The sequence below is a fragment of the Lemur catta genome, chromosome 13, assembly GCF_020740605.2.
Source record: "Lemur catta isolate mLemCat1 chromosome 13, mLemCat1.pri, whole genome shotgun sequence".
Lineage (NCBI taxonomy): Eukaryota > Metazoa > Chordata > Mammalia > Primates > Lemuridae > Lemur > Lemur catta.
In genome coordinates, this window is record NC_059140.1 from 65,446,668 (window position 1) to 65,472,834 (window position 26,167).

The following is a 26,167-nucleotide window of genomic DNA, read 5'->3' on the forward strand; positions in this document are numbered from 1 at the left end:
CCTCCCAGAGGGCTAGGATTACAGGCGTGAGCCACCGCGCCCAGCCTCATTTATTTAAAAATCTTGAATCCATAGAAACTCACCAGTTGATCTGACTCAAAAATAATTTTTCATTTGGATATACAAAAACTGCTATAAGATTTTTAAAATATTCAATACAGGCATCTACTTCAATATTTCCTACTTAAGATCACAGTATGAAATATTCTATATTATTTAACTGTCTCATGAAAATGCATGCCATTTAAATATCATGTTTATACAAAATATAGAAAGGCAAATCTAGCTTCTGGCATAATCTGGATTGCTAAATTCCTTAAAGTCCAACAAAATCACTGAGTACTTTAAATCGTGTGAAATAATGTTCTGTGGAATATACAAAGAATTATAAGAAAGGAAAGAGTCAATATATTATTTATCATTCTTGCAAGTCACTTAAGTTAGTCCAGAAAGAAACATTTCCAGGAAACTAATTTGAGATTAATAAGAAGAGACTTGTAAGTCAGTCAATTTTCTTAATTTTGAGCCACTTAAATTTTATCATTGTATTATATTTGTAACAGTCTATATAAGATGTTTAGCTAACAATGTAGACAATCATTACTTAAATTTTAGAATGTAACACTGAGGACATAACCACAGTTTGATTTCAAGAGATGGACTGAAAGCTTTACAAATAGAAATACAGATTTCTTCTGAAATTTCAAATTAATGTAGAGGTTGGGTGTGGAGCCATATGCTATGTTTTAATATTACTATTACACTTTACAGCATTAACTTCAATTTTATTCTTTTTAAAAATACAACACAGCGAAGTTTCATTTATGAATTGGTTTCTTGTATGGCCATATTCATCACACTATATGCAAAGTGGCTGGTTTTATTTAAGCTTGCAAATTGCAAAGTTCTGCCCTGCAACTCAAATGTTGCACTTAGAAACCTAGAAATTCCTTTTATTTCTTGTGTAGAGAATACCACCAGCTTCTGCTTTCAATCAATTTCTTTTTTATTACTACTCACTTTCTACTTTCTATTTTCATCTTATCTTGTGACCACAGCCTCTTGGTTTTAGCTATGCATGTATTTTTGTTTGTTTTTTATAATGTAGTATTTGATATATACAGAAAAAGAGGGTAGAAATGATTTGTAGCATTTGCTAATGTTGGTGGAGTAAAGACCTCCTCTTCCCCCTCCATGGCCCATTTCAAGCTACCAGTGGTTTAAAAATTGACCTGCAAATTCCTGAATTTTGAACACCCAACTTTTATATACAAGATGGCTTCTAGAATATCACTGTCTATATCTATATAGCAACATTAAACTATTTATGTAGTAATATAAACATCTGGGGAATCTGGGTGAAAAAAACTGGATATCTTTGTATTATTTTTGCAACTTCTTTTATAAGTCTGAAATCTTACAAATTAAGATTTGTAAGATTGTCAAATTAAACAATAATTTTTTAAAATGCCAGATAGACTGAAGATCTGAATGTAAAAAGTAAAACAAAAAAACTTCTAAAGGATAATACTGAAGAATATCCTCATAACCCTGAGATAGAGAAAGAATTTTTAAACAGGGTATAAAATATATTTGTTAAACCATAAAAGAAAAAACCGATATATTGGACTTCATTAAAATTAAGAACTACAATCTATTTAAAAAATCCTTAAGATAATGAAAAGGTAAGTCACAAACTGAGAGAAGATATTTACAACATACGTAACTAACAGGAGCACAGATTTAGAATATATGTAGGCCTCCTATACATTGATTTAAAAAAACAGAAAAATGACAAGAGACTTGGCTATACTCTTCACAGAAGTAGCAATTCAAAAGGCCAATAAACACATAAAAAGATTCTCAAACTTATTAATCACTAGGAAAAAGGTAATTAAAAATCATAATGATATATCACCACACACCTACTGGGATGATAAAAGTGAAAAAGACTGACAAAATCAAGTGGTAGTGGGTAGTGATGCTACGGAGTAACTGGCAAATACATGGAGTAGGAATGCAAACTCATAAAATCACTAGAAAAAGTTTGATTTTTATCTACCAAAGTTGAACATAGGCATATTGTATGACCCAATTATGATCCAGCTATTAGACTCTTAGAATATATTAATACCAAAAGAAATGCATACACATATGGACCAAAAGACAAGTAGAAGAAGGTTCATAACAGCACTTGTTAATTGCCCCAGAGTGTAAACAACCTAAATGTCCCTTGTAAATAAATTGTGGCTGGTTCACTCATTGGACTACATATAACAATGAAAATTAATGAAGTAGTGATGCAGGGACCATGAATAAATCTCACAATGTTAGTGAAAAACAAACAGAATACATACTGCACAATTTTATTTACAGAAAGTTCAAAAACATAAAACCAACTTATAGTACTAAAAGTCAGAACAAAGGTTGCCTCTGGGAATAAGCAATGGATGGGGACATGGGAGAGGCATGAAGGCAGTTTCTGGGGTGATGGTACTGTTCTATGTCTTGACCAGAGAGACTATTATACAATGACTACCATTAAGTTGTTCATTGAGCTGTACAGCTGTATAATGATTATGTATGCACCTCTCTGTGTATAAGATACTTCAATAATTTTTTTTTTTTTAAGACAGGTTCTTACCCTGTCACCTAGGGTGGAGTGCAGTGGCACAATCATAGCTCACTGTAACCTTGAACACCTGGGCTCAAGTGATCCTCCTGCCTAATTTTTTAAAATTTTTTGTAGAGACAGAGTCTAGTTAGGTTTCCCAGGCTGGTCTCAAAACTCCTGGGCTCAAGGGATCCTCCTGCCTCAGCCTCCTCCTAAAGTGCTGGGACTACAGATGTGAGCTACCATGCCCAGCCTAAAATTATTTTTAAAGTTAAAATTATCATGATTATTTAGACTGACGCGGAAAAACATTTGACAAATTCAACACCCCTTCAAATAAAAACACTCAATAAATTAGAAATGGAAGGATTGTACCTCAACATAATAAAGGCCATATACAAAAAACCCACAGGGAAGATCATACTCAACAATGAAAGACTGAAAGCTTTTTCTCTAAGATCAGGAACAAGGCAAGGATGCCTACTTTTGGCACTTGTATTCAACACAGTACTGGAAGTTCTAGTCAGAGCAACTGGGGAAGAAAAAGAAATAAAAATTATCTATATTAGAAAGAAAAGTAAAATTATCTCTGTTCACAGATAAAACAAAAAATACTGTCAGAACTAATAAACAAATTCAACCAAGTTCTAGGATACAAAATCAAAACACAAAAATCAGTTGGGTTTCTATACATTAAGAACAAACAATCTGAAAAAGAAATTAAGAAAACAATTGCATTTATAATAGCATCAAAAAGAATAGGAATATTTAGGAATAAACCTAATTAAGGAGGTGAAAGATTTGCACATTGAAAACTACAAAATACTACTGAAAGAAATTAAAGACACAAATAAATGCAGAGACATCCCATGTTGGTTTATTGAAAGACTATATATTGTTAAGATGTCCGTACTACCCAAAGCAATCTACACGTTCAACACAACTCCTATTAAAATCCCAATAACATTTTTTACATAAATAGAAAAATTTATCCTAAAATTCATATGATATCTCAAGGGACCCCAAATAGCCAAAACAATTTTAACAGAGAACTCACACTTTCTGATTTCAAAACATATTACAAAGCTACCGTAATCAAAACAGTGTGGTACCTGCATAAAGAGAGACAAATAGACCAGTGAAATAGAGAGCCCAGAAATAGACCCTTGGCATATATTGTCAAATGATCTTTGACAAGGGTGACAAGATCACTCCATGGGGACAGTCTCTTCAACAAATGGAAATGGAAAACAGCATCCTCATGCAAAAGAATGAAGTTGTACTCATCTTACACTGCACATAAAAATTAACTCAAAATGGATTGAAGATCTAAACATAAAAACTAAAATTATACAACTCCTAGAAGAAAGCATAGGGGTTAGTAACAAAGGTATCAGAAGAAAAATAAAAATAAAAAAAAACATGGAGGAAAAGCTTCATGTCATCAGACTTGGCAATGATTTCTTGGATATGATAGCAAAGTACACACACAAATAGACCAATGGGACTTCATCAAACTCAGAAATTTTTAGGACAGAATCAGAGGACACAATTCAACAGAGTGAAAAAGCAACCTATGGAGTGGCAGAAAATATTTGCAAACTGTGTTAGCTTGGGCTGCTATTAAAAAAAAAAAACACTGACTGGGTGGTTTAAACAATAGGTATGTAACAGTTCTGGAGGCTGGGAAGTACAAGATCTAGGTGGTAGCAGATTTGGTTCTTGGTGAGGACCCTCTTCTCGTCTTTCAAATGGCTGTCTTCTCACTGTATCCTCACATGACAGAGATAGAATGCTCTGGTATCTCTTGCTCATCTTATAAAAACCTTAATCATGGAGTATTCACCCTCATGACCTCATCTAAGCCTACTTATTTCCCATAATTATCTCCCAAAGTCCCCACTTCCTAATACTGTCACTTTGAGGGTTAGGGCTTCAACGTATCAATTTTGGAGAGACACAAATATTTAGTCCATAACATTACACCCCTGGCCTCCCAAAATTAATGTCCTTTTCATTCCACCCCAACAGCCCCCAAAGTCTTAACTCATTCCAGCATCAACTCTAAAAGTCCAAAGTCTCAGCTAAATATAATCTAAATCAGATATGGATGAAACTTTAGGTATGTTTCATCCTGAGGCAAAATTCCTCTCCAGCTTTGAACCTATGAAACTAGATAAGTTATGTGCTTACATAATATTAATACAATGGTGGGACAGGCATAGGATAGATATTTTCATTCCAAAAGGGAGAAGTCACAGTTAAGAAAAGAGTGACAAGTCCCCAGCAATTCCAAAACCTAGTAAGGCAAATATGCAAGGCAAATACCATTAGATCTTAAGGCTCTAGAATAATCATTTTTGATTCAATGCTCTGCTTTCCAGACCTTCAAGGGCAGCAGTCCCACCTTCCAGAAACATTGGAATGGCAGTATCACCCCATGGGTCAGTGGTGTGGACCATCCCTTCTGCTTGGTGGAGGCCTGCCCAGGTAGCTCCCTGCTGGGGTCCCTTCTGGCCTTTTAAAACCAGGGTGGAGGCAGCCTTCTTCCCTTACAGGTCACTTTAGGCCTGTAATGGGAACAGCAGCCCTGATGATCTCTGAATTGCTTTTGGAATCCTTCTTCCCTTTTCTTAAAGAGTAAGGTGCAGCCTTTCTTCATTCCATCCCATGTACTCTTTTAATACCAGCTGGCAGTATGTCTGCTAGCATTAATTCTTTCTCTATTCCTGGCTTCTGTTGAGACGGCTGATTAGGTCCACGGTTCCCATTCACACTAATCTCTTTTTCATATGGTCAGTCAGCCACACCCTTGTGTTCTCTTCCAAACATCCTTTCTCATTTTTGCAATAGGAACAAGTTGAGAATTTTCCAAATCTTTAAATTCTGATTCCTTTTTGTTCAATAATTCTTTCTTCAATTCATTTCTCTCTTCTCACATTTTACTACAGGATGAGACCCCTTATCAGAAATGCTTGGGACCAGAAGTGTTTTGGATTTCAGAATATTTGCATAGATGTAGTGAAGTATCTTAGGGATGGAACTCAAGTATAAACACAAAATTCATTTATGTTTCATATACACTTTATACATATAGCCTGAGGTAATTGTATACAATATTTTAAATAATTTTGTGCATCAAAGTTTTGACTGTTGTAACTGTGACTCATTACATGAAGTCAGATTTGGAATTTTCCACTTGTGGTATCATGTATGTATTCAAAAGTTTTAAATTTTGGAGCAGTTTTGATTTTGAGTTTTCAGATTAGGGATGCTCAACCTGTATAAGCAGTGAAGAGAAACCAAGCCACCCCCATTCAACACTTTGCTTAGAAATCTCTTTAGCAAAATATTCAATTTCATAGTTTACAAGTTCTACCTTCTACAAAATACTAAAACATGAACACAATTCAGCCAAGTTCTTTGGCACTTATAACAAGGCTGACCTTTTCTCTTCATTGTTCAATGACATGCTCCTTATTTCCATCTGAGACCTCATCAGAATGGCCTTTACTGCCCATGTTTATACCAACATTCTGGTCATGACTATTTATGTGCACTCTAAGAAAATGGAGGTTTTCTCTCCAACTCTTTTTTCGTGAGCCCTCGCCAGAACTGCCTTTCACAGTCCTTTCATAGCAATCTCGGCTTTTTCTAGCATGCACCTCAACACTTCTGCAGCTCCTATCCATTACCCAGTTCCAAAGTCACTTCCATTTTTAGGTATTTGTTACTGCAATCCCCCATTGCTTGGTACCAATTACTGTCTTACTAGCTTGGGCTATTATAACAAAATACCATATTGTAGGTGGCTTAAACTACAGAAATTATTTCCAACAGTTCTAGAGATCAAAGAAGTACAAGATCAGGGTGCCAGCATGGTTGGGTTCTTGGTGAGTGCCCTCTTTCTGGCTTTCAAATGGCCACCTTCTCCTTGTATTCTCACACGGTAGAGAGCAAGTGAGCTCCAGTCTCTTCTTCTTATAAAGACACTAATCCCATCATGGGGCCCCACTCTTGTAATCTCAATCTAAATCAAAGTATCTCCCAAAGACTCTCCTCCTCCAAATACCATCACATTGGGGCTTAGGGCTCAACATATGAAGTCTGATGGGACACAACGTTCAGTCCATAACACTATTAGGTATAGAAACAGTACTGTGTTTTCTCACTTTGCCAATGCTGTAATTCTGAATCTGTTCTAGTTTCCTCACTCATGTATTCTGCCAGTTCTTCTTAAATTTGTCATTCATATCCATCTATTCTACCTAAATCTGTCCTATTCTGAGAATGCTGCTGTTATAATGACAATAGCTTAGATCTAGAATCTAAGGTAGATAGCTCATGAGAATGAGCTTGGCCTGTGGTTTGAAATTTCAGCTTTTCTTGCCTAAAAAGCATGTGGGAAAATGCAAAGCAGGATTACTCCTTGGATAACAGCCATAGCATAATGGAGGAATCCATAGAAAAAATATGCACATTTAGATTGAAAATCCAATGTCTCTTTCTGGTCTTTTGATATGTCTTAATTCAATGAAGCTAAAAATTATAGGATTCCAAGGCCCTGTCTGAAACTACAAGACTATCATATCCAGTTGTCCTTTGGCCCCGGGGAATTGGTTCCAGGCCTCCCTCTGCCAAATTTTGGTATTTTGGATACCAAAATCCACAGAAGCTCAAGTCCCTCATATAAAATGGTATAGTATTTGCATATAATCTACATATATCCTCCTGTATACTTTAAATCATACTTTAAGTTTACTTATAATACCTAATACAACGTAAATGTTATGTAAATAGTTGTTATACTATATTGTTTAGGGAATAATGACACAAAAAGGTCTGTACATGTTTAGTACAGATGCAATCATCCATTTCTTTTGTTCAAATATTTTTGATTCACTATTGATTGACTCCATAGATGTGGAACTGCACAGATATGGAGGGCTGACTTTTCTCCAAAGAGTTTTAATATTGCATTTAACTCTAGAATTTAGGAGTATTTAAAAATACACATATGAACAAAACATGAGGTAAAAATATTAAAATTATAATAGCAATTATATCAAGATAGTGGGATTACGTTGATTTTTTTCTTTTCTTTATTTCTCAAGGTTTTTTGTAATGTGGATACTGGTATACCACTGTCCCCCATCCAAATACTAACCAGGCCCAACCCTGCTTAGCTTCCAAGATCAGATGAGAATGGGCACATTCAGGGTGGTATGGCCACAGATAACAACTATCATCAAAATTTTGTTTTAAAAATTAACAGTCAGTGTTGAAGAGCCATGGGTAACCAGACACATCTGTCTTATCAACCATCTGAGTACGCTTTCAGGAAAATTTCAATAAATTTTGCTTGAACTTGGACTTTATCCAAATTACTAATTCATCTCATGAACTGATACACTAAAATGTGTATTTTTATATTTAGACCTCTGTTTCATTTTTAATTTTTGGATTTCTTATCTTCTAAACTTGACTACATTAGATTAAAAAAAGGCATTTTAAATCACCTGTAGTAGAATTTTCTGAGATGAAAGTCACGGGAGTCACTCTGCAAAATCATCCTATCATTTCTTATCGGGAAACCTAAAACAAATATTTCACAGATTTTAAATAACAATAAGAACAGGATATTAGATTATATTTTTTTGCAAGACTAATTAATTCTTTGAATTACACTCTTTGACATTAACTGTACTCCAGAAAAATGGCTCTTATTAAATGCATTATTTCAGTTCACCTTAAATTTCCACATCTTAATTTGAATTTTTATGAAGATATAATGGGCAATTTTCCTTTTCTCTTCTATATTTATAAAAGAAATTTATATTCACAGAGAAAGTAAGAGGGGAAGAGAAGGATGGTAAGGAGAGAGTGCTATCAATCATTTTAAATGATATAAAATAGAATAAAAAATAAGACTTTATCATTCAAAAAACTTATAATTATCTTGCTCTTTGTTTTTCTTTCTATCCCCAGTGCTCACTTTTTCATTTCTTTGGACATCGGAAGCACAAAAGAAACACTGGTACAAGATTTAGTACAAGAAAAGACTGCAACTAAGAGTATTATGCTTTAAAAAAAAAGAAAGAGGCAGTCCTCAAATAAGAAATAGGCTGCCTTCCAACATTTCATTAGAAGTTAGATATATCTGGAAAATATTTCCCCATGTAAACACTGTAATAATAATTAGGTTCTCAGAGCATGCTGTAAAAGTTAAATTTAACCTGTATCTTTTTCTTAAAATCTTTTTATTGTAGAAAATTTCAAACATACATCAAAATAAACATAACAGGATAATGAACCCAATGCCCTCATCACCCCACTTCAACAATTTCAACTCATGGCTAGCCTAGTTTCATCTATACTAGCTTCCACTTCTTTCTGTCTTGTAGTGTTCTGAAACATATGCAAGAGATTCCCTAATTGCATTTGCAAATATTTCAATATGTATCTCTGAAACATAAGGACTTAAAGTATACAATTTGATAAATTTTGACACTTGAATACATCTGTGAAACTATTAGCACAATCAAGATAAGGAACCTACCCATCACCCTCCAAATTTTCCTACTATCTATTTGGAATTCTAGCCTTTGCATTTTCTTGACTAACAATGTATGTGATAATTTGCCATCCACATATCTTTTTGTTTATCTGTTCAATTCTTTTACCCACTTTGTTACTCAGCTTTCTTCTTATTATTGAGTTTTGATAGTGCTTTATGTATTCTGGATATAAGTCCTTTATCAGATAAGTGATTTGCAAATATTTTTCTCCCAGTCTGTGCCTTATGTTTACATTCTCTTACCAATGTCTTTGAAGAGAGGAAGTTTTAAATGATGATGTTCAGTTTATCGATTTGCTGTTTTATGAATGGCTCTTTCGGTGCTGTATCTAGGAAAACTTTATCTAATCCAAGCTCACAAAGATTTTCTCCTATGTTTTCTTCAAGAAATTTTTAATTTCAGGCTTTACATTCTACTTGTTCTATTAATTATTGACAGAATAGTATTAAGATGGCTGCTAAAACTGCATATTTGTTTACATAGTCCTCGACTTATGGTTCGACTTATAATTTTTTGACCTTAATGATAGTGCAAAAGCAATATGCATTTAGTAGAAACCATACATTGAGTACTCATACAACCATTCTGTTTTTCTCTTTCAGTACAGTATTCAATAAATTACACGAAATATTCAGCACTTTATTATAAATTAGGCTTTGTGTTAGATGATTTTGCCCAACTGTAGGATAATGTTAAGTGACATAAGCACATTTAAGGTAGGCTAGGCTAAGTTATGACATTAAGCAGGTTAGGTGTAGTAGATGCATTTTTGACTTACAAAATTTTTACCTTATTATAGGTTTATTGGGACATACCCCCATCATAAGTCAAACAGCCTCTGTATTTCTCTTCGCAGTTCTATCATGTCTTTGAAGGTCTTTTATCAGATGCATAAAAATTTAGGATTATATGTCCTCTTAATGAATTAATCTCTTTATTATTATTAAATAACCCTCTTTATCTTTGGTAATATTCGTTGTTCTGTCACCTAACTTCTGATCTAATATAGTGATCCCAGCTTTCTCTTAGTAGTGGTATGGTATATCTTTTTTCATCCTTTTAACTTATATGTGTCTTTATATTTAAAGTGGATTTCTTGTAGATAGGATATACTTGGGTCTTTATTTTAAAAAATCTAATCCAATAATCCCTGCCTTTTAATTGTGGTGTTTATACCATTTATATGTAATGTGATTGTTGATATGATTGGGTTTACATCTACCATCTTGCTATTTGTTTGCTATTTATTCCATATGTCAGTGCTACCCAAACTTTTTGGCACCAGGGACCAGTTTTATGGAAGACAATTTTTCCATGGGGTGGGGGGGAGGTAGAGTTCAAGTGGTGATGTGCCCAGTGTTCTCTGTTCCCTTTTCCTGCTTTATCGGCTTTGTTTTAGATTATTTCTTACTATACCATTTCCTCTGTCTTGTTTGCTTATAGGCTATAATTCTCTGTTTTGTTGCTTTAGTGTTTCCTTTATGGTTTATAATGCATGTCTTTTATTTATCAGTCTATGTTCAAGTAATATTATATTACTTCAAGTATTAGAACCTTATAACAACAAATTTGCAATTTCTCCCCTTTTGGGCTTTTTGTTATTATTGTACATTTAACTTTTACATATATTGTAAAACCTAAAATCATTGTCATCATTTTTATGTTAAACAGTCAACTGTCTTTTAAAGATGTTTAAATAATAAGAAAAATATTGTATATATATATTTGCCCATATAGTTATCATTGCTGGTACTCTGAATTCCTTGTGTAGGCCAATGTTCCCATGTGGTTTAATCTTCCTTGTGCTTGAAGGACTCCACTTAACATGTCTTTTAATGCAGTACCAAAAGTGATGAATTCTTTCAGCTTTTGTATGTTTCTAATCTTTATTTTGCCTTTGTTTTTGAAAGACAGTTTCACTGGGCAAAAAATACTAGGTTGACAGTTTTTTAAAAAATGTTTTAAAGATATTGCTCCATTGTCTTCTAGCTTGCATAGTTTCTGATGAGAGATGTGATGTCACCCTTATTTGTGTTCTGTTTTCCTTTGGCTGCTTTTAGGATTTTTTTTTCTCTTTATCACTTAAGTGATTTGATTATGATGTTCCTTAGTACAGTTTTATTCATCTTTCTTGTGCTTATTGTGCTTTTTGGTTTATAACTTTTATCTAATTTGGAAAATTCTGGATCATTATTTCTTCAAATACTTTGCTGATTCATCTTTTAAAAAAAATTCTCTTTTATTTCTGTTTTATTTTATATAGTTTCTATTGCTATGTCTTTACGTCCACTAATCTTTTCTTCAACGATGTCTACCATGCCATTAAGTCCATCTAGTGTGTCTTATCTCTGACACTGTAATATTTATCTAAAATATATCTCTACTTAACATGTTCAATCTTTCCTTTGGCTTCTCCAACAGTCACAACTGTTTTAATGATTATTAATTCATCTTGTGTCATTCGAAGCCTACTTTCACTGGTTTGTATTTTCCTTCTTCTTTGCAGACTTAGTAATTTTAACTGAATGTCAGACATTATAAACATCACTTTCTTGGCTGTGGTATATTTCTGTATTCTTATAAATAGTCTTGAGTTTTGTTCGGAGATGTGGCTAGAAAATAGTTGGATCCTTTTGGGACGTGCCTTTAAGATATGTTAGGCAGCACCAGAGTTACATTTAGTCTATAGTCAATTTTTCCCCATTACTAAGGCAAGATTCTCCAGAGTACTCTACCAAATGCCTTGTGAATTATGAAGCTTTCTGCTCTGGCTAACAAGAATAGGTACTTTTTCTGGCCCTGCGTGAGCTTGAATACTGTTCTATATAATCCTTTTAGGCAGCTCTTTCCTCAGCCCTGGGTAGCATCCTTATGTGTACGCATTTATGAGTACTTGGTTGAATACTTAATGGGAACCTGCTCCAGATCTCTGAAGTTCTTTTTCTGTGCAGCTCTCCCTCTCTCTCTGATACTCTGCCCTGCAAACTTTAATTGCCTTGGATTTCCTGGACTGCCAGCTCTATTCCCTCAAATCAGGAAGTCCACTGGGACTTAACTGGGTGCCCTCTTCCTCCATTGCGTCCTGGAAACTTTCTGCAGGCAGTAAGCTGGGTCAGTCATAAGGCTTGCCTTGTTTTCCTCCTTTTGTTGCCTGATGTCTAACGCCTTTGGTACCACTGTTTCATGTATTGTATCTAATTTTTTTAGTTGTTTCAAGCAGAAAAGTAAATCTAGTCCCTTTTACTCCATCTTGACAGGGACCTGAATTCACTATTCTTAATTTTTAATATACCCAATGGACAGTAGAAAGGTGAATAAATTTATCAAGAGTAGGACTCAAATGGCTATGCTTTAAAAGTATGATTTATTTGAAAGTATGGTACAGGGTTCACCACTAGAAGCCAGTGTAGTGTGTTCTTGATATGTCCTGAACTAACAAAAAAATTAAAGTTATTTATATTGGGCAAATAAGACACAATTCCTTAGCTTTTATTTCTGTGTTAAGACTAAGAGTTACTTACTAGCAACTTGCAGAGTGAGTTCTTATTTGAATGTATCATCTGTAAACTAAAATTAATACATTTCTGGAGTATATTGAGGCCTCCAATTCAGGATTTTACTAAGACATTTGGCTGCCATGCAACACAGGAGTCCCACAATTTGTAAGAATACTTTGTTATCTGTAGCTCTGTCATCGCTGCTCTCTTCAAATGGTCCTAGTTTCTGTGCTGTCTTCAACTCGTCATGGTTTTCAAGTCTGATAGCTTTTAGATACAAATTATTACAAGCCTTTCAATTATAAATTACCACATTTTAGTTTTATCATTTTCATATTCCATTTAGATTCTGTAGAAGTTTGTTTATTCCTATATTGTACAATGAAACATATCTACACTAACAATATTTTTAGCTTTACTTTTACCTTTGTTGCTAAAGTAGGTGTATTCATAAATGTTCCAATTTGACCTGTATGGTGACACTTCATCAGTGATGTGCTGTTTATGAACTGATGCTATTTAAATAACTTACAATGTATTTTCATGTAAGTGCAATCATATATATTTTTATATATAGGGCAGTTATTACAGCCATAGTTTTGTAATGTAATAGGTTGAACCATATAAAATTGCCATTTAAGCTCAAAAACTTTCCAGTATCAGCAATGTCATATAGTTTAACCTAATAAAAGCAAGTATACATAGTCATAGCCTTATAAGGGAAACAATAATATATACAGATTGCTAGCAACAAATTACTATAAGTTATTTATCTTATTCTTCTCCAATTCCATTGTTTACTGGAAAGGCAGAAGGGGTAATATGAGTAGGATGTGTGGTCCTCACTCTTTTATGACCCCTAAGTAAAACAAGGTTTTAAAAGGGAGGGGGCATTGAGAGCCACTGTCATTACCCTCCTTAGTCAGATACACTAAATATAACTTAATTTAATTAAGTATTTAAAAGATATAACCCCCATTTCCCTGCTAAGAAATTACACCCTAATACTAACACGAAAATCTTGTTAAAACAAGACTTCAAAGGAAATCTTGATCAAAAATACATCACAAAGATACATGCAGTTAGGAAACTATAGAAACAAAAGAGAACGAATTGCTTTCAAGAAATCAACCCCAATCCATTAAAGGATTGATAGTGTGCACAAAAGACTGATATTTAAAAAAGTAACATCTTCTTAAACCCCATAGTATAGCTCTAGGTGTCTGAAGTCTTCAAAGCACATATGCTACATTTAGAGCCAAAAGGTAATTATACCTGGGATAATTCTATTTTCATCTCTAAATAGTTTATTGCCCTTTTCAGAAGTACTAGTTTTTATATTATAGATTGTTAACTTTGTTCTTTTACAATTTCAAATTCTTGGTTACATTCATTAGACTTTACTGAAAGCCAAACCAGCAGTATCTGTATATTTTCTGGCCACAGTAACACTGTGGCATCTAAGTTCACAACAGAAGAGTTTGAATTCCTGTGTAAAAGCTATTATATTACTATAAATTTACCATATTTAACATGTTTCCTTCATTAATTCATTCCAAATAGAGAATTTTATCATAAGAAAATCAAGAAACATTTCCTTATTTTCTATAAGAAATTTGTTTGTAAAACCCAGTATTTTAAACCCATCTCTTTTTGAGCTGAGTAGACTCTTTGTTTATAAATCTATGACTATACCTGGGTTAAAAATTATTGCCTTTAAACATACTCATCTTCCCCCTTCTTATTTTTTTAATCTTCCTTTTATTTACAGTCTTCCTCTCAAGCTGCTGACTCCTCCTGACCTCTATCATCAACTGTCTTAAAATATTAGGTTCTAATATTAAAGGGGGGTGGAATCAAAATGTCAAGACATATGGGACTTGAAAACAACTACATTCAAAATTACAATTTTATATTTAAAAAAGGAAAATGCTTATAATAGAAATTCAGAAAATAAAGTGCATTAAAATTGTCTTGGTTGGCAGTTATGGTTACAAAGGTTTTGAATCACTGGTACAACTCCCATTTCTTTAACCTATTTTAACACAGCTCCAGACCCAATAGTATACTGAATTGCTATTTCTAAAAGCACCAACAATAACTTCAGACACCAACTGGGAAGCTCTTTCAAGTGAAGGGTGCTATTAAAAATTGAACAGGGAAAACAGACATAAATCAAAGCTGTCCAACCAGAAGGTATGGTCCTAATAAGGACCAATAATAACAAACGCTCTTATGTTTTACCACAATTGTTACATCACAAAAGTTGTACTTGCTTATACTTAAAAATATACAAACGTTATTTTTAACTCTTTCCTGCCCCCAACTTCCCTTTCTACAGCTAACAACTGTGGTGTGTACCCTTTCAGTCTTTTTCTCTGCACTTACCTGTATATTAGGTTTTCTGGGAATAGCTATTATATAAATGAAATCACATATATTTCCTTTTGTGCATTGTATGGTATTGGGTCTTGCTCGTTCACATAAAATATCTTAAGAATTTCCTAAAGAAGTACATTTATAGCCACTTCATGCTTTTTCATGGGTGCCTAATACCTAGGGTAAGGGCATACCATAATTTAACTATTCTAATGATGAATACTTAGATTACGTCCTGTTTTCCTTCATACATTTCTTCCTTTGCAGGGAACAATCATGTAATACTTTATATGAACATACAATAGCACTTCTGTATTAGAGATACATAGAAATAAAACTTCTGGTTCAGAAGTATGCACATTTTAAATTGATAGATATTGCCAAACTTTTCCCCTAAGAAAATGAAGCTATTTATATTCTGTTCAATAGTATATGAATGGGCCGGGCGCGGTGGCTCACGCCTGTAATCCTAGCACTCTGGGAGGCCGAGGCGGGAGGATTGCTTGAGGTCAGGAGTTCGAGACCAGCTCTGAGCAAGAGCGAGATCCCCGTTTCTACTAAAAATAGAAATAAATTAGCTGGACAACTAAAAATATATAGAAAAAATTAGCCAGGCATGGTGGCTCATGCCTATAGTCCCAGCTACTGGGGAGGCTGAGGCAGAAGGATCCCTTGAACCCAGGAGTTTGAGGTTGCTGTGAGCTAGGCTGACGCTACGGCACTCTAGCCTGGGCAATAGAGCGAGACTCTGTCTCAAAAAAAAAAAAAAATAGTATATGAATGCCTACTTTCCAGTTTCACACTATTATTAAGGTTTTCCAATTTTTGCCAATTTTACTAGCAAAGATTTCTTATAAATCATATCTCATTGATGTTTTAAACTTCTGAGATTACTGGTGTGGTTAAATACCTTTTCAAAGCTTTATAACCTATCTGTATTTTTACTTTTAACAATTTCCTGCTTACATTCTTTCCCATTTTCTACCAGGTTATCTTTTTCATATCGATTTTTAGGTACACCATATACTCTGAATATTAATTTTGTCTATTATTACATGTCCAATATTTTATCCCAGTCTACTGCTTGCCTTTTTAAATAGCATCTAAGTTTGAAGTCTCACTTAAAAGATCTTCTTTGCCCTAAATTTTTTTTTACTTTACTTTTAAAACCTCTGTCATTTTTTTTATTTATAGATAATTTAGTCCATCTGGAACTTAGTTTTGAAAGTGTCAAGAAGTGGGTACCTAATTATCTTTATGCAAACTAGGTAAGACAATTGTCCCACACCATTTATAGACTAGTTCTTCCATTATTCAGTAGTTTATCACATAATTCTTCTTTATCCTTGGATCTTCTCCTGAATTCATTTTGTTCCTTTGATGAACATGCCTACTCCTACTCCAAATTATTATTTTAATAATTGCAATTTTACAATATGTTTTGATTTTTAATGGGTCTGTTTCCCTTTGTTACACTTCCTTTTGAAATTTGCTTGGCCATTCTTTGCATGCCCCTTTCTCAAAATTTGAGCCATCAATATGTCAAATTCCATTTTTTAAATCCTGTTGAATTTCTCATTAGAACTACTTTCACTTTATAGACTAATTTAATGAAAACTGCTATTTCTACAGTATCAAGTTGACAAATTCAGAAACACAGTATTCCTCTATCCATTCACATCTTCTTGTGGTTTTCTTCATATAGCTATTAATAATATACATTTTAAAAATTTCTAAAGTATTTTATAGTTTAGGCTTCTGCTTTTTCTTATTGTATTTCATAGTGGTTATTACTAACGTATAAGAAAGCTAACGAATTTTCTAAGTTTACCTTATAGCCTGTTGGTTCACTGAAATCATTTTTTGTTCTTTTTTTACCTTTTTTTGAGTCAGGGTCTCGCTCTGTCACCCAGGCTAGAGTGCAATGGCACCATAGTAGTTCATTGCAACCTCAAATTTCTGAGCTCAACTGATCCTCCTGGCTCAGCCTCTCAAAGTGCTGGGATTACAGGCATGAGGCACCGTGCCCAGACTGAAATCATTTTTTTAATTCCAGTCATTTTAGTTGACTACCTTGTATTTTCTAAGTAAGCAATCACATCAATTGTAAATAATAACAGTGATATATTTCTCCCCCAGTATTTAGAGGCGAATTATTATTTTTGTTTCTTAATGTACTGGCTAAGACATTTGGACTAATGCTATGTTCCTATTTTTAATGAAAGCGCTTCCAATATTTCACTGACACTTGATATAGGTTTCTGGTAGTAACCCTTCATAAGGTTCTTATTAATTAAGAGTTATTAGGGGCCGGGCGTGGTGGCTCACGCCTGTAATCCTAGCACTCTGGGAGATTGAGGTGGGAGGACTGCTCGAGTTCAGGAGTTCGAGACCAGCCTGAGCAACAGCAAGACCCTGTCTCTACTAAAAATAGAAAAATTAGCCGGGCATCATGGTGCACGCCTGTAGTCCCAGCTACTGGGGAGGCTGAGACAAGAGAATCTCTTGAGCCCAGGAGTTTGAGGTTGCTGTTAGCTAGGCTGATGCCATGGCGCTCTAATCATATATTTTTTCCCTTTAATCTACTAGTATAGTGAATTACATTAATATGTTTCCTAATACTCAATCATCATTACATTCCTGGACTCAACATATGAGAACTGATATGATTTAACAGTTAGAAGCCCAGGCTCTGGAGTCAGAATGTATGGGCTCCAATCCCAGATCTTTCACTAACTAGTTGTACGATCTTAGGCATGTTATTTAACTCATCTGTGCTTCAGTTTCCTCGTTTTGAAAATGGTGACAATAGTATCTGCCTCTGAGGGTTGTTTTCAGGTAAACTGATACATGTCAAGTTGTTTGGAATAGCACCTAGGACATAAAAAGTGTTTAATACATATTAATTATATTTTTACTAAGTGTCTTGTATTTGCCAGGCACACAGAATACAGCATTGCAGGGGTTGGCAAACTAAGGCCTAGAGGCCAAATCTGGCCTGTTGCCTATATTTGGTAAATAAAGCTTAATTGGAACACAGTCACTCCCATTGTTTATAATTTATCTATGGCTGTTTTTTGCTCCTATAGCACAGTTTAAGTAGTTGCAACAGAGCCTATGTGGCCCAAAATGACTAAAATATTTACTATCTGTTCCTATATCAAAAAAATTGCCAACCCCAGCAGTACTGTTCAAACTTAAGGAGTTCACAGTCCAGTAGTGACATAGATAAGTAAAAAATATATATATACTACAATGTTATATATACTATCCAGATAATCTGTATTATGGAAACATATGGCAATTAAGTACTGAAAGACAAGAAGGATTCACACAAGTGAAGAGAGGCAGGAGAAGAGGTATTTTATTGACTTTTTATTTAAAAATGTGTTTATTTACAAGTCATTATCTCTCATCCTATCCTAGTCTGTGAATTCCTAGAGAGAAGGGAATATGATATTCATTTTTGTGACATCCTAAGTATCTAGGACATTTTAAGATTTCAACAAATGATGGACAAATGAACAATGAGAATAAGAATAGGATACCTGAGTAAAAATGATTAGAGATGTCTGTCAAAGTTCTAGATATAAATATCCTACGGTAAGCATTTTACTTGCCATGTTAAATGGGCTCTAATTTTTAATCCTTGTATTAACAACAGACTATTCTAAGAGATAGCTACTATTATTACTCTACTGTAAAACGAAGAAACTAAAGCTCATACAGGTAAAGTAGCATGCTTATGTTTATATATAGCCAGTATTGGGAAGAAGCCAACAAACAAATCTATCTCCACCTAATGTAAAACATATGCTCTTTACACTATACTACAAAGTTGGAAAGTACTAGGAATTGATATAGTAACAGGATATCAACAGGGTATGGACTCTCAAAGACAGACAAAGGAGATTATAATTAGTGCAATAATAATTGCGGTGTGATTTTAATTTCTAGAATTGGGATATTAGCCTGAAAGCAGCCTAAAAGATGGTTAGAGGGACAGCTGCCCCGACGTTTTATGTAAAGTCTACTCTATCACATACATTAGGTCAGTTTTAGTAAGGTTCAAGTGATAAAAAGATAAAACTTTTGGCATACTATGGCATTTAAGGAATACTGATCTGAAGTATCAGAAATAGCTGGTTCTAAAAGTTACTAAAGAAACAAAAAGGTACTTCACAAACTGTTATACTAAAATGTATACCTAAAAGTATACATTTACTATACTTTTAAAAAGTATATATTGCAAATGAAAACAGTACATGGAAAAATCAAGTCTTAAGAATAAAGCCATAAACAGAATGCTGTCTTAAGAAAACCAAAAAATCTAGAAAATTTAAACATAATGAAATCACAAATTATACATTGTTTTCACTTTTCTTTTTATTTAGCAAATCTTAAAAAAACTGATTTTAGTATAAATGAAATGACTATGCCTTCAAGCTAGATTTCAACGAAAGTCATTGTTATATATTTCTGTGAAACAAAGCATATAACTTTTTAAAGAAAATTCTAAACTCTGCTTTAAAATGTACTAAACTATACATCTGTTTAGAACCCCTAGAGAGGTAGGAAGATTTTTTTGCCTCCAAAATTATATAGTGGTAGGTTTACTGAAGTAAACTATATACATAAATCAATTAAAGTAACCTCTCACTGGGGGATCAGATAGTGAAGAAATCACATAACTTTTTTAAAGAATTCTGTTCAAATATACATTAAAATGTGGATTCTGAGAAAGAAAAACAAAAAACGTGCGTTTCAGTATTTCTAATAGGGCCCGATTAACACACAATCTAATTTATCAAATTTAAATGAATTTACACCAAGGTTTATTTCTAAGTATACATCATACTTGCTTTGTATTTCAAGCACATAGCACATAGAGATCTCAAGAAGTGAGGGAGGAAGAGATCTGGAAGTCAATCAGAGGTACGGTTTCATCTGTAAAACAAGAGTACCACCATCTATCTGGCAGGTTTATGTAGGATTTTAAAAACAACCCAGTACTGGGCCTAAAATCCAATGAGAGTTCAACTAGATCTTATTACTATAGATACAGAAATAGTCTTCCCCTTGAAAAAAAGAAAACCATAAGGAATGCAGGTTTTGCATATTTTTACCCCACTATGGAAAGAACGGCTGAAGTTGTTTGAAATAGATCAGTTTCCCTTGCAAAAAGGGACAGAGGCATTGGATATGAACTGTACTGAAAGATTAATAAGAATGGAAGTTTTTATACGCATTTTGTTTGCCAAGAAAGCAGTTAAAACTTTTCGGTAAACTAAATGTTTATTGGAAACATACTATATTTACAGAACTTTGGAGGATAAGGCTTGAACTCAAGATTTCTGGTCTTATTCATTTTTTAAAAAAGGCTGTATTGCTTCCAATATAGTAGTATTAATGTAAAATATATGGTACATACTTTAATCCTCATGGTTTCCAACATCTCTTTGGGTTCTCACAATATTTGTGAGGAAAACAGGATAGATATTATTCTCCATTTTAAGGACTAGAAAACCAAGATTGGAAAAAACTAACCTGAAATCATATGGCTAATAAGTGATGAAGCTGGAACTAAGATCTAGACTTTTGAATCATCATCCAAGGTACTTTATCTTCTATTTTGCAAACAGAAACAACTGGAATGGTGAGGTTGTTTCAAGCATTGACAAAAAGAGAGAAAGGGCATGAATTTCTCCTTAAGGCAAAATTTAAAAAGTCAAAATTTTAGTAGGTAGCAATTTATGGAGGCTGAAATTTAGTTGCAAAGGTTTATATTGCCTTAAAACTTAAGATTGTATATATACTTACAAAGTATGAAAAATGCTAATAATAAACAAAAGTATAAAAGTTAAGTTTTGTGGTTTTGTTTTGTTTGGTTGGTTTTAACGCTCTTAACAGGAAAAAGGAAATACCACTGATTCTATGCAGGCAACTCCCTATCTTAAACATCTTTACTTACTTTAGTGCTTAATACTAACCCTGATATAAAGAACATATTTACTAATGCCAGCTGAATCAAAGAACACTCTTATGCAATATTCTTGCTTTTTTGATGCTACAAAATATAGAGTAAACCTAGCCAACTGATTCATGCAGCCATAACCTGAGGCACCACTATTCACCTGGTAATGGTACACGAACTACAGTGTGCTAAAGGAAAAATAATTGCCTTAGAAATACATATCTATAAATTTAAAAACATGAAAGAGATGCTTCATATAAATGAATTTTCAAAATAACTGATAATCTTAGTGGAAATATTTTACAGAGATTTCTAGGTCCTTTTTCCCTGTCTTAATCTGCACAACTAAAGCTCATTAATGCAAATATTAATTATTAGACTGTTCTGTAACACAGTGATTCTTCCTGGAGTTACTGCAGGAGATTCCACTGTTTGTCCCTTCACTAACTCATCCTAGACTACTCTGAAAAACAAGATTTCCTACTGCTTGTTCCCCAGTTGTCACTTATAGGACACAGCACCCTAGCCAAGGTGCCCAGCTGTAGTTTAAAAAAATGTAAAACCAGCATAGGCAGTTGCTATACCTAACCTTATACAAATTCTAAATCAAGCCACTGTGTAGCTATTTTCACTCCTGTAAGGCCTGGCTCAAAGGCTTTTCTTCTTTCACTTCCTAGTTCTGAGACCTTTTCTAGGCTCTTGCTAGAGGTTTGGTCACAAAATAACAAAATAACAATTACAGCAGTACTAATGTCTGCAATATTTTCTTTACTTTTAGTATAACATAACGAAAAATATATGTGATAGTCACAAAATACACCAAACAACCATGTAGACAAAATGATAGAAGATACTTCACAGTATGTGCTATATGGACAATTACTTAGCTAATTATTAGCCAAGTGTCAGCAAACTAGGCCCGCTGGCCAAATCCAGTTCACAGATGGCTTGTTTTTGTTTGGCCCTTGAGCTAAGAATGGTTTTTCATATTTTTAAAAGATTGTAAAAAACAAACAATAAAGAATATTCAACAGACACTGTAAATGGCCTGCAAGGCCTAAAATATTTATCACTTAGCTCTCTATAGAAAAAGTTTGCTGACCCCTAATCTAAACTATATAAACCAATACATATAATCTATCCATTATACATAAAGCTTAAATTATTAATACATCAAAGTCAAAGTAGATGTATAGTTCTTTTAGTGATAGGTTCCTAACGATACAGCCAAACTGTCTTGTCCACCCCTGTCCATTCCTCTTCTGACCATGCCCTGGGGCTTAGCTAAAATCTCTACCTAACCATCTTTCTTCCTTCCTCCTAACATTTGTCCTTGGATGCTCTCAAACTAGTCTCTTTCCTACTACTTCCAACTCTGTCAATCTCTTTTGGAATGTCTTTCCCTTTGCTACCTAAATCCTTTCGAAGTTTCAAGTCTGACTTCCTTCAAATGCCTCACAGGGTGGTCCTAGCCCTCACTGGCCTCACTTTCCTATAAATTACAGTTGGTACCACAAAATTTAATAATGCCATCTCATATATTTTGCTAATGACTTCTCCCCTTTCTATTAGTCTAGTATTCCTAACTCGTTTGTAAACTACTTGAAGGAAGGAGCACATTAGACTGTGTTTGTATCCCCACTTTAACAGTATCTCATCATCCTGTGAGCACATGCCATCTCTCAAGTACACTTCTCTATCTTGGAGAAAAAAATAGCCTGAGGACCAGTAATGAGTGACAAGTGATTGGAAATATCAAAAGATGATACCCATAAAGGAACTCGTAGATCATAGGCTACACTATAAACTTAGAAAGTATATATTAAAGACAAGCAAAATCAAAATAGTGGGAGGATAGAAAGATAAGAATAAAGAGATAAAAAGAGATCCCTGAATAATTCTCTGAAATAAAATACAACCAAAATAATAAGAAAATTATCAAAGCTTATAATACACGTAAAAGAACAAAATTTGCCTTTGAACACTATTAGCCACTAATTTTCTTTTAACAAGCAGCTCTTGACATTGATACACATGGGGGCCATATTTCTTGTTTTGCAATGTGATAAACTGAAGCAGTACAAGACAATGGAATAGACATGCATAGTATTCTAAATCTCTGGATTTATAATATTGTGAATTTATCTGAAGTCTGCTAGAGATTGCTAAAAAAAAGAAGGAAAACAAAAACACCAATGATTTATTGATTACCTGGATAATAAAATTGGAAATCATGTGCATATTCTTATATCACTCTCAAAGATACCATCTAGACTCATTTTTATGGAAAAGTGCACCAAGAACGTTTAAAGAAAAAAAAAAAACCCCTTTTGGTTACTTCATCAAATTGTATTTTTAAAATGTAGGCAAATTATAAGGTGCACAAGCCTTGGATCTATGAACATTTAAAAAAATGTTTTAAACCAAGCATATAAATATATAACCCATGAATCTAAACCAAAAATGGACAAATTATAAATTAAATGCTCTTTACCTAAGTAAAACTACAAAAGACAATGAGAATATTAATCATTCATTCCCTCTTTTTTGTAGGTTTTATAGAATCTTTCAGCCCTTACCTACGTCTGGCTGGCCAGGGCAGAGGGACAAATTTTTTCTTAATTAGCAATAAAATATGCTTAATATTATATTGTAGAAATTTGACAAGTAAAATGTAGTCATTAAATGCGTAGTAAAATAAAATAAACCAGCTCTCAATTACTCACATGAAGAGAGGAAGTGATGACACAGATGTCACCAAAAGAAGATTATCATAGAATCTGTTTTTTCAAATATATATCATTAATTTGGGAGAAGCAAATTACCCTTATAATTATGCTTGAGTGGGGCTAGTGTTAACGTTCAGAATTTTATTTTTCCTGAACATTCAATGATTTGGAGGATTCAGACAAAAGGGAAAATGGAGTTAATTCAGAAGCATACAGGTGGCTAAACATAGACAGCCTGGGATAAAAAATTTTCCAGTTAACCTACACACAGAAAACTGACAGATAATCTATGAAGGGAAAGAAGAAACACAGTAAAATTTAATGTAATAGTGCTAAAAACTCTTAAATATAAAATTTAATATAAAAATTTTAACATGATTTTTCCTGTCAAGTCATCATCCCTTCTTCCCACTAATTGGTATTATTAGTGATAGCAAGAATTAGTAGACTAAAAATCTAAAAGCAAAATTTTAGGTTATATTTTATAAAAGATGTGTTAAAAATCCCTCATCACTGTTTTCTCTTAGGCCCACCATCTGTTTCAGTGAGCACTTTATAAAAAGGCAAAGGACTCATTTCATTTGAACATTTTTAGGCGATTTAAAGAAAACTTACAAGATGGCAAGAATTACATAGTTAGCAAATACACAAAAACTAAACATTTACCCAAACACATGATCAGCGCCACAAAACTCAATTCGTTTCTGCCTAACATATGGCTCAAACTCCAGAGTGGCATATGTTTAGTACTGGTGCTGGTAACAGCATGGTGATAAAATATTATAGTAAGAGTTCAACTGTTATTTCATTTATATGATACAGAAAAACATACATTTTGGTTTCAAGAACTAAAAACACACCACAGTAAGAAGCAAAATAATTATGTTGCTCAGTTTTAAAAGTCCATAGTGAACACATAATGAGGATTGTACCGCAATAAGAAAAAAAAATCGTCAGCCTGTGATTCTTAATTAATAGATGGTCAGACACAAAGGTGTCCAAAGGAACCTACGTAAAATCTCACAGAAGAAAATGTCTAATTCACAACCCCAGCACCTCCAGCAACCGTTACATTCCCCCCTCTGAAATATCCCAAGGCTTTTAACGCTAACAGTTTAACAAAAGAACGATTATACGACCACATTCATTAAAACAGCCCCCTTTCTAATCACGATTTGACGACGAAATTTTTTATCCATTTTCCTTTACCTAACACAGGACGTCCTTCCAAAGCCGTGTCAAAAGTTCGATGATCCAGGTTGTTAAACAGGGCGAGGACTGCAGCCTCGAGTCCACCTCGCGACTGAACAGGTGGTTAACTCACCCAGGGAGAGCAACCGCCAGGTAGTGGCAGCAGCCACACAGGATCAAACAGAAGGGCGGGTTTTCGAGGTTTTAACCCCAGGATGAGCGCGCGAGGGGGATGGGGGGGGGAACTCGCTCCAGAAAAGCGTTCAAGTTCTGCAGCTGCCGGGTGGCCAAAGCCGAAAGCGCGGCGGGCGCCCGGCGATGCTCCCGGGAGGACTCCGCACCGCCGCCCCCGACCCCGCGAGCCCTCCGGAGCTCCGCGGCTCGCCGCCGGCCGCCGGGTGGGAGGCGGGGGACGCGAGGGAGGGCCGCCCGGCCCCGCACCGCCTCCCTCGGGCTGGCTGGCGCCCCCGCAAGCGCGTCCCGGCGAGGCTCGGCCCAGCAGGTGCTGGACAACTCGACGGGTGCCGGCCCCGGTCCCACACCCCCTCTGCCCACAGCAGGGTGGGCCGGGCCCCTCGACGGAGCGGAGCCCTGCCGGGTGCCCCGGCCCCCAGCCCCAGCCTAACGGTTTTCGCGGAGCCTGCTCCGGGGCGGGACGGGGCTGGGGCAGCTCGATGTCCCCCTTTTGCGGAGGGACTGCCCGCGCTCTCACCTCCGACTCTCGCCGTTCTGAGGCAGAGGAAGGCGGCTCCCTTAACGCCTCTTCTTCGGGTTCCTGATCGTTCTCTCTCTACCTCAGCTGCAGAGCCAGCGCTCGGGGTCGCCGCGGCCGTTGGCGCGCTGACCGTTGAGGTTGGTTCCCGGCAGTGACGGCGCCGCCTCAGCCCCGCTCTTCGCTCCCTCTCCGTGTAGCTCCCGCTTTCTGTTTCACCCGAGGGACCACGAACGCTGCCGCCGCCATGCTTACTACGGAGCCGGGAGGAGGAGCCCGCAGTGGGCGCGCCGAGTGCGGCTGCGCGAGCCCCGCCGACGGCGCCCCCGGCCGGCCGAGACCCGGAGCCCCCTCCCTGCGCCGCCGGCCTCTCCCGGGAGCGCCAGTCCCAGAGGAGCCGCCGGCGTTTGGCGTCCGAACGCCCTTGGCCGGTTCCCGGAGCTCTCGGAGCCCTCCCGGGCTCCTGGCTCCCTCCCGAGGCCTGGCTGCGCCT

At 35.4% G+C, this 26,167-nt stretch overlaps 1 protein-coding gene across 3 annotated transcripts in view; it reads right to left on the minus strand.

Moving 5' to 3' along the window:
- FNDC3A (fibronectin type III domain containing 3A) overlaps positions 1 to 25,940 on the minus strand; it is a 136,752-nt gene extending 110,812 nt beyond the window's left edge. Inside the window, exon 1 of one of the 3 annotated variants that reach the window (XM_045567132.1) lies at positions 25,675 to 25,940. The gene's annotated coding sequence lies outside the window, so the exon portion shown is untranslated. Of the gene's footprint in view, positions 1 to 8,133; positions 8,187 to 24,980; positions 25,305 to 25,674 lie in introns of those variants that run through there. The other 2 variants (XM_045567133.1, XM_045567134.1) reach the window with 2 other exon arrangements.
- Positions 25,941 to 26,167: the final 227 nt, after the last annotated feature.